Source organism: Solanum dulcamara, chromosome 1 (assembly GCF_947179165.1).
Source record: "Solanum dulcamara chromosome 1, daSolDulc1.2, whole genome shotgun sequence".
NCBI lineage: Eukaryota > Viridiplantae > Streptophyta > Magnoliopsida > Solanales > Solanaceae > Solanum > Solanum dulcamara.
In genome coordinates this window covers 80,491,192-80,499,066 of record NC_077237.1, presented here as the reverse complement: position 1 = coordinate 80,499,066, position 7,875 = coordinate 80,491,192, and the positions used below count along the sequence as shown (strand labels likewise).

Here is a 7,875-nt window from a genome sequence, read left to right as displayed (position 1 = left end):
TTTGATAACGGGCATAGTGTTGTATACAGGACTATAAACTAAGTAGCGATTGTTGATGAATCCTAAAGGTTTGGTAGTGTAGGTAATGGTCTAGTTTCCCATATGTGTTTCATAAACTTATTAAATTGCTTCATGACAATGATATTCATATGTGTATATGAATAGGAAAACATGCTAGATTATGTATGAAATGATCACTTGTTGGTCTGTTTTTAGTGATGAAGTTGTTCTTGGTGATATAAATATTGTAAATACTGAATGTGATTATGATTGTGGTACGCTTGGATAAGGTGTCACGTTCCGACACATATTTGTATCGGGTGTCACGTTTCGACATATATTTGAATCATGTGTCATGTTCCGACTCAAAGTTGATTGTTTGTAGGTCCCGTGAGAAGACCCTTATGTATAGCTATAACATGTGGAAACTATTGAGTTGTGATGTTGCTGAATGTGGATTGGACTTAGTAATATCTGTAATTCCATGAACTAATAAGGTTAGTGGTAAACGAGCTCTGGATTAAGTACTTGTAAACGAAACTAGAGTTGAGGGGTATTGGTTATTAGGGGTGATTATCTTGAAACAAATTGATTTGTGGATAAAAGAATGGGCCCTGTTAGGCCTGGATGTGATCTATATGGTATAATCGTAATCTATATTTATACACATAGAAGTTGTGGTTTATATAGTAAATGTACAGTGGTATGGTGGGCTTAAACCCACGGGTATTAAATTGTAACTAGAATGACTGTAGAACTCTGAAATTTAGAGTAGAAAACACCTTAAGATGGGAGTAAGGAGTGTACTTATTTGGTTGGGATGAACAATATGATAAAGTTTAATTATTATGATATCTCTTATTTTTCTGTTCACATACTATGTTGTGGGTTGCAGATTGAACGATGATGCCTATCAGTACGTGTTGTTTGTCCTGATACTACTCTTGCTATGCCACTTGGCATAGTTTGGTCGTAGGGTCAGTTATGTCTTTTAGGTGAAGAAGAAGGCGATCCTCCAGCAGCTTCTATTTTTCCTTTCTCTTGGTGGAAGCTGAGTCATTGGTCTTTATTTATTTCTACTTTTAGCAGCTCTTGTACCTGTTTTGACCAACATCCTTGGAGGTTTTGTTATAACCTTGTAATAAGACAGATTAAATATAGTTTTCCTAAGAAATTTTGGTTAAATTATTCAAGTCTTTGATTTTAACTTCCGTAATATTTTCCTAGAATGGTTAAGGATTCTCCCACTTAGGGTGTATAGCGGGTGCCCGCACGACTCGATGGGTTGGGTCGTGATAGGGCTCCAAAATTTGGGCCAAAATTTTAAATGGGTTATTAGATTAGATAAAAATTAAGATGTTTTGAGTCAAAAATATATTAGTAATATAATTTAATGTATTACTTTAAATTTATTTAATAAAACTCCGGTTCTTCGGTGCACCATGGTTTCGTGATACTTACACCGAACACTAAACCGAAGAATCGAAGTTTCAAAAAAAAAGAACTGACACCGAATTGAAAAACCGAAAATCCGAATTAGTTCGGTTCGGTTTTTCAGTATTTTTGTCCACCCCTAATAATCGCGCGAATTATATAAAATTTAAACTGTAATTACAGTTACATGTTTATCGTGAGCCATAATTAATTCAAACTATAACTATGTTAGCTAATTAACTAGTATATAATTGTTTATCTGCATTATATTCCTTCTTTAAACTCACTATTTCAAATATATACAAGATATATATTGACTTAGATAATTTTCCCATTGAAATACCTATAATGGGCCTTTGTTTCTGCTAACCCATTTTCTTACACGTTATATGATATTGGGCCAACTTCTTCATTTGGTTGTAAGACTTCGAAAAAGGAAAGTTATATATTTTAATAGCTCGGCTAAAAATATTTATAGTTGCTAGCGAAAATATTGTATATATTACATTCAGTGGCGTATTCGAAATTTTCACTAGGTTCAAAAAATAAAAATATAAAATCAGGATTTTCACTCAGGTGGTTCAAAAAATAAAAATATAAATATGTAAACTACAGTGTAAATACAAACATCAAAAGAAAAAAGTTTTAAGTTATTCTAACAGTTTTTTTAAAAGTAGTAGTTGTACAACAACAAAGAATTCAATTTTTAAAAATTAGGCAATCTGTGCAGCCAGCAAGAATCGAACTTGCAAATTGGGAATTGTATTCGGCGATCAAGCTTGAGAGTCTACTATCATTAGGCTATCTCTCATCTTTAATTTAGATTATTCAAAATTAGTACATATACTAAAATATAAAAAACCTACCTTATATTTACTATGTAATTTTTATCGAGGGGGTTCACACCCCTTATTACATTGGTTGATTATTTTTTTGTACGGACAGTTATTTTAAGTTAATTCGTAACAAATAAAGGAAAAATGGAATCCCTCATAGACACAAAACACTACATGCATTTCGTTTATTGTACACTCACGAAGTATACCATATTAAACATTGAGTATAGAGGAAATAAAGTACCACTCATAACATTATATTGCATCTTGGTAGTCAAGCTTTTAAGTTTTTTAGTTGTATTGTGAATTATTTTCTTACAACACTGGTTTAAAAACTCGGTAATAATATTTTACACTTGGTATGTAACATTATACAACTTTGTTCCTTTTTCTTTTATAACAATGTTTAAAAAATTTAATATATATTATGAAAAGTTGTAGTGGATGTCCATTGTTGTGGACCCACTTAAGCAAGTTGCACCCAATTTGTACTCTTTATTTGGCTATAAATAGCCAAAGTTTTGCAATGAAAAAAATATATATGCAGTAACTCATATATTCTCTCATCTGCTCCTTTTTTTTTCCTCTTACTCTCTCTCTTTTTATTTTGCTAAGTTAATTTATTTTATAACACGTTATCAGCACGAACCTCTATCACTTTGAGCAATTTTAAGAAGGTAACAAAATGGTAAGAATTTTATTTTCTTAAAATATCAAATATTTCTAAACTTGAATTTGTTGCTCTTGATATATCTGGAAAGGACTACTCATCATGGGCACTAGATGCAGAAATACATCTAGAATCGATGGGTCTGGCAGACACCATCAGAGATGACAATACGACATCTAGTCAAGACTGTGCCAAAGCCATGATATTTCTCTGTCATCATCTTGATGAGAGGTTAAAATTATAGTACCTCACATTAAAAGACCCCCTTAAACGATGAAAGAATCTAAAAGAAAGATATGACCACCTGAAGTTGGTCATCCTTCCATAGGCACATCGTGATTGACTTAATCTGAGATTAATGGATTTCAAAAATATAAGTGAATATAATTCTGTCTTGTTTAGTTGTTATAACCCGTACTTTGCGCCTAAGGACATGTTAGGGATACTTGTAACAAATCAAGGGTAAGACTATGCTTGGTCTTGGTATATACAAGCTTCTTATGATTAAGTTGGGAGGTGAAATTATTAGAAAAGATTAGGGGTAAAATTGAAATTTTGAAGGTGAAAATATTAGAAAAGCTTAGGTGCAAAATTGGAATTTTACATGTGAAAATACTATAAAAGGTTGAGGACAAAATTGAAATTTCACATGTGGAAATATTATAAAAGGTTGAGGACAAAAATGAGAATTTCAACTTGAAAATATTAGGAAAGGTGAGGGGCAAAATGGTAATTTCACATAGGAGCCTTTAAATCATCTAACTCCTAGAGATTTCTAGACATTTTGAGAGAGTTGGAAGCAAGAAAACTAAAGCAAAAACATAGAGGGAGTTCGGCCAAGAGGAGAAAATTTTCTCCTTGAAATTTCATCCAAAAAAAATAATATTTTCTCCTAGTATTCTTACTAATTCAAAGGTGTTCTATAACATGGTGGAGTTGTTTTGGAAGTTTGGAGGTTTGTTTTATTGATTTGGAAGTGAAGAAGTAGAAGGAAAAGGTAAGAATTAATCCAATTTCATTATGTTATGAAGTTTGTTTATGTTGTAGTAAGTAGAGATGTGTAGAATCCATGGAAATATGGAAGTTATATGGTTGAATTTTGACATATGAATAAGTTATGTGTATGTAAGATTGTTGGCAAGAAGACTTGAATTTTTGTGTAGTATTTTTATGTAGTATTTTTGGGTAGTATTTGAGTAGTAGTTATGATAGTTATTTGATGTTGAAAATGGAAGTTGGATGAAATTTATTGAAGTTGGAAATATGAGTTAGGTGATATAATGGAAAAAAAATTAAGTTTGTATAATTTGTTAGTTGTGGTTATGGTTTTGGGGATATAAATGAAGTTTAAATGGTGTAAGTTGGTATTAAAATGGGTTGTAGGAATTATGTAATTTTAGTATGATATTATAAGAATATGGAGGTAAATTATTAAAAGTATGGATTGTTGTTGTTGATTATGAAGTTGAAAGAAGGAAATGAATTTAATTATGAAGTTGAAAGAAGAAAATGAATTGTAATATTTTTGTTGTATTTATGAAATTTTTGAGTGAAATATGAAATTGATGAAAATTGGATAGCTTACTTGGAATATTTTTCACCTATGTTGAAATGAGTTGAAATTAATTATGGACATAAAATATTCATATTTACTTGGAAATGCAAAGTTTGATTGAAAGTTGTTGCACTAGTTGGAAAGAAACCAATTTATGTTATAGTGTATTTAAATTGATTATTGATGATATTGGTGTTGTTGTTGGCTTGATTGTTGATATTATGGCCGAGTTGTAATCTCGGGGTTGTCATATATATAGGGGAGATGCAGCCGAAATTTTTATAGACAAGTATTGGAAAAATTAAATTCTTAAAGTCTTATGAATAGTAATTGATAAATGTGACCAATTGTAGATTTTGGTGGAAACGGGAATTGAAGTTGGACAACCGTAAAAAGCCAATAAGGTATGTAAAGCTTTACCTTTTCTTCACTTGGCATGTTCTAGATGTAATAAGAGTGGATACGAGCCTCGAAAATAACTCTATTCATCGGAATCGACGCCCAAAATTTTTCCGTTTCTATTCAGTAGAATTGAATTAGGCATTTATGAATATTTTTGAAAAAATTGTCTAAACTTCTAGATTTAGCATAAATGAATTCCGACTACCTTGAAACTCTTATAAAGGACGTTATGAAGTTTAACGCACATAATTTGTATACGTCACCTTATTTGATCGAGGTGGGCCCCACTATTCTGAATTTTTCTTTGTTATTCCGTTTGGCTTATGTTAGGTAGTATTTGAGAGAAATTTTTTGCTACTCTTCCGAATATTATATGGCTAATTATTTTGTTAAGTCCCATAATATATTTTGAAATATGGAGACGATTCCATAAAACTATTTTGACATAGACTATCGTGAGGTTGCTAAGATTTGCGCTATTATTATTATTCAAGTTCTTCTTATATATGATTTGTTATCAAAACCATGCTATCGAGTCTGTATAAGTATTTTAAATTATAAATTGCATTTAGTTTCTCACTACTCTACTCGTGTATACTGTAACCACTCTTCCGCTGAGCCTGGGCCAGGATATATTTTCGTGTGTATTTCTTTGCATTGTTCGCCGTGTCCCGACGTGAGGGGGCAGGTATGACATGTACATGGGGTGGTGTATGTTATGCCACGGAGTTATGTTGTGCCATGTATACCTATGTTTGGGATATGATATGATCCGATATGATATGATCTGATATAATTTGATATGATTTGATATGGCCATCTGATATGATATGATTTATTACGGAGATATTTTCTACTCTGGTGTTATGCTGTGTCGTGGCGCCGACGATGGGAGGGCGACCATATTTTGTTCACCGAGTCTCATAATGGGGCCGGATATGGCATATATTTTTGCATATATGATTTGAGATTATGATAAGCATATTGAAATACCGAACATTTATTTTGTATTCTATACATACTATTCAGATTATGATTTTATCTAGTACAGTTCATGCTTTACATATTCGATATATTTTTCGTACTGACCCCCTTTCTTCGGGGGCTGCGTTACATGCCCGCAGGTACCGAAGTTTGATTTGCTAATCCACATGTTTAGGACATTTGCTGCGTCGTTGACAGTGCTTCCTTGTTCGGAGCTTGTATTTTGGTACTAACTTTATCTCTGTATATTTAGATATGTTGGTCAGGGGTACGACGGGGCCCTGTCCTATCTTTATGACTATGCTATCATCTGTAGAGGTTTGTAGACAGAGTTATGTTGTGGGTTTTGTATAAATAGTTTGGTTTTTATGTGTTTTATGACGGTTTATCGGCCCTCGTGCCTATATCTATTTTTGGTGATCTATTTAGTGACCTTTCCTAATTACTACCTATGTTTTCTCGGCTAACATGCTAATTTGGGGTAGGGGTACGCTTGGGTGCTCAAATTGAGCACCAATCACGGCCTACGGGGTTGGGTCGTGACATTAGAATTATAGCTCAATTAAATTTATACGGAGAAAAAATCGCTGAGAAAAAAAACTTAAAAAGACATACTCCATATTTCCATCCGCAAATATGCTCCTGCGGCAGCAATATCGTGAAAAGGGTTTTAAAAAATATTTTGAATTACTTTCTCACCTTCTTATTGTTGAACGCCAGAACGAACTATTAATAAAAAAATATGATAGTCAGCCAGTGGATTCTTTGTCACTCCCTGAAGTGAATCAGGCAAAGTATAACCAAAAAAAAAAGGTTATGGCCTCAATCGTGATCGTGATCGTGATCGTGGTCAAAGAATAAATTATAATTATGATGCTAGACTGGCACCGAGAATTGATCAGCAATAAAAAAAGAGTAAAAAGCCAAAAGGTATACCAAAGAAAAATTCAGAAAGTATGTGTCATAGATGTAGAGGTATGGGGCAATGGTCATGGACCTCCCGGTCATCAAAACATCTGATTCAGCTATATCAGACATCCTTCAAGAGGGCAGAAAATAAACTAGAACAAACTTTATCTCTGAAGATAATATTAAGCCTATGCATCTGGATGTAGCTGATTTCTTTAATTTTCTAGAAGAAAATATAAATATTGATAAGCCTAATAATATTTAAATAATTTTATTTTTATTTTTCTGTACTAAATAATATGTTTGTATTTTTCTAGTCCATGTAAATAAAAAAATTTGTATAATGAGCCATGGTTTAATTATAATATAAATTTTATTTCTTTTTGAAGAAAAATATGGATATGCCTCAAATTTTATTTAGATTAATGATCAATCACGATGATATTTGTGTAATTGATAGTGAAACAACTCATACCATTTTTAAAGACGAGAAATATTTTTCTAACTTGCTTAGAAGAAAAACAAATGTTACTATAATTTTTGGTAATTCAAAAAGTATTGAAGACTCTAGAAGAGCTACTATATTTATGCCTAAGGGGACAAAGATTGTTATAGAAGATCCATTATTTTCTTCTAAATCTCCAAGAAACTTGTTAAGTTTTAAAGATATCCGCAGAAATGTATATCGTGTTGAGACTCTAAATGAAATGAATACTGAATACCTTGATATAACCAAGCGTATCTCAGGCCAGAAATATATTTTAAAAAAATTACCAACTTTATCGTTTGGCGTATATTATGCAAAAATTAGTGCAATTGAAGCACATTTGATCATAAACCAGAAGTTTACTGATCTAAATATATTTGTGCTATGTCATGATCGAATAGGCCATCTAGGATCAATAATGATGAGATAAATTCTTGAAAATTCAACTGGACATCCATTAAAGAACCTGAAGATTCTTACGAATGATGAATTTTCATGTGTTGCTTGTTATCAAGACAAATCAATTGCTAGACCATCAACCTTAAAGGTTGGCATCGAATCCCCTGGCTTTTAGAGCGTATACATGTGGATATATGTG

At 32.2% G+C, this 7,875-nt stretch overlaps 1 long non-coding RNA gene across 1 annotated transcript; it reads left to right on the top strand.

Moving 5' to 3' along the window:
- Window positions 1-3,738: 3,738 nt before the first annotated feature.
- Window positions 3,739-6,274, top strand: LOC129889374 (uncharacterized). The gene is made up of 3 exons (XR_008766893.1): window positions 3,739-3,937; window positions 4,849-4,899; window positions 6,022-6,274. It is a non-coding gene; the product is annotated as an uncharacterized LOC129889374 (long non-coding RNA).
- Window positions 6,275-7,875: the final 1,601 nt, after the last annotated feature.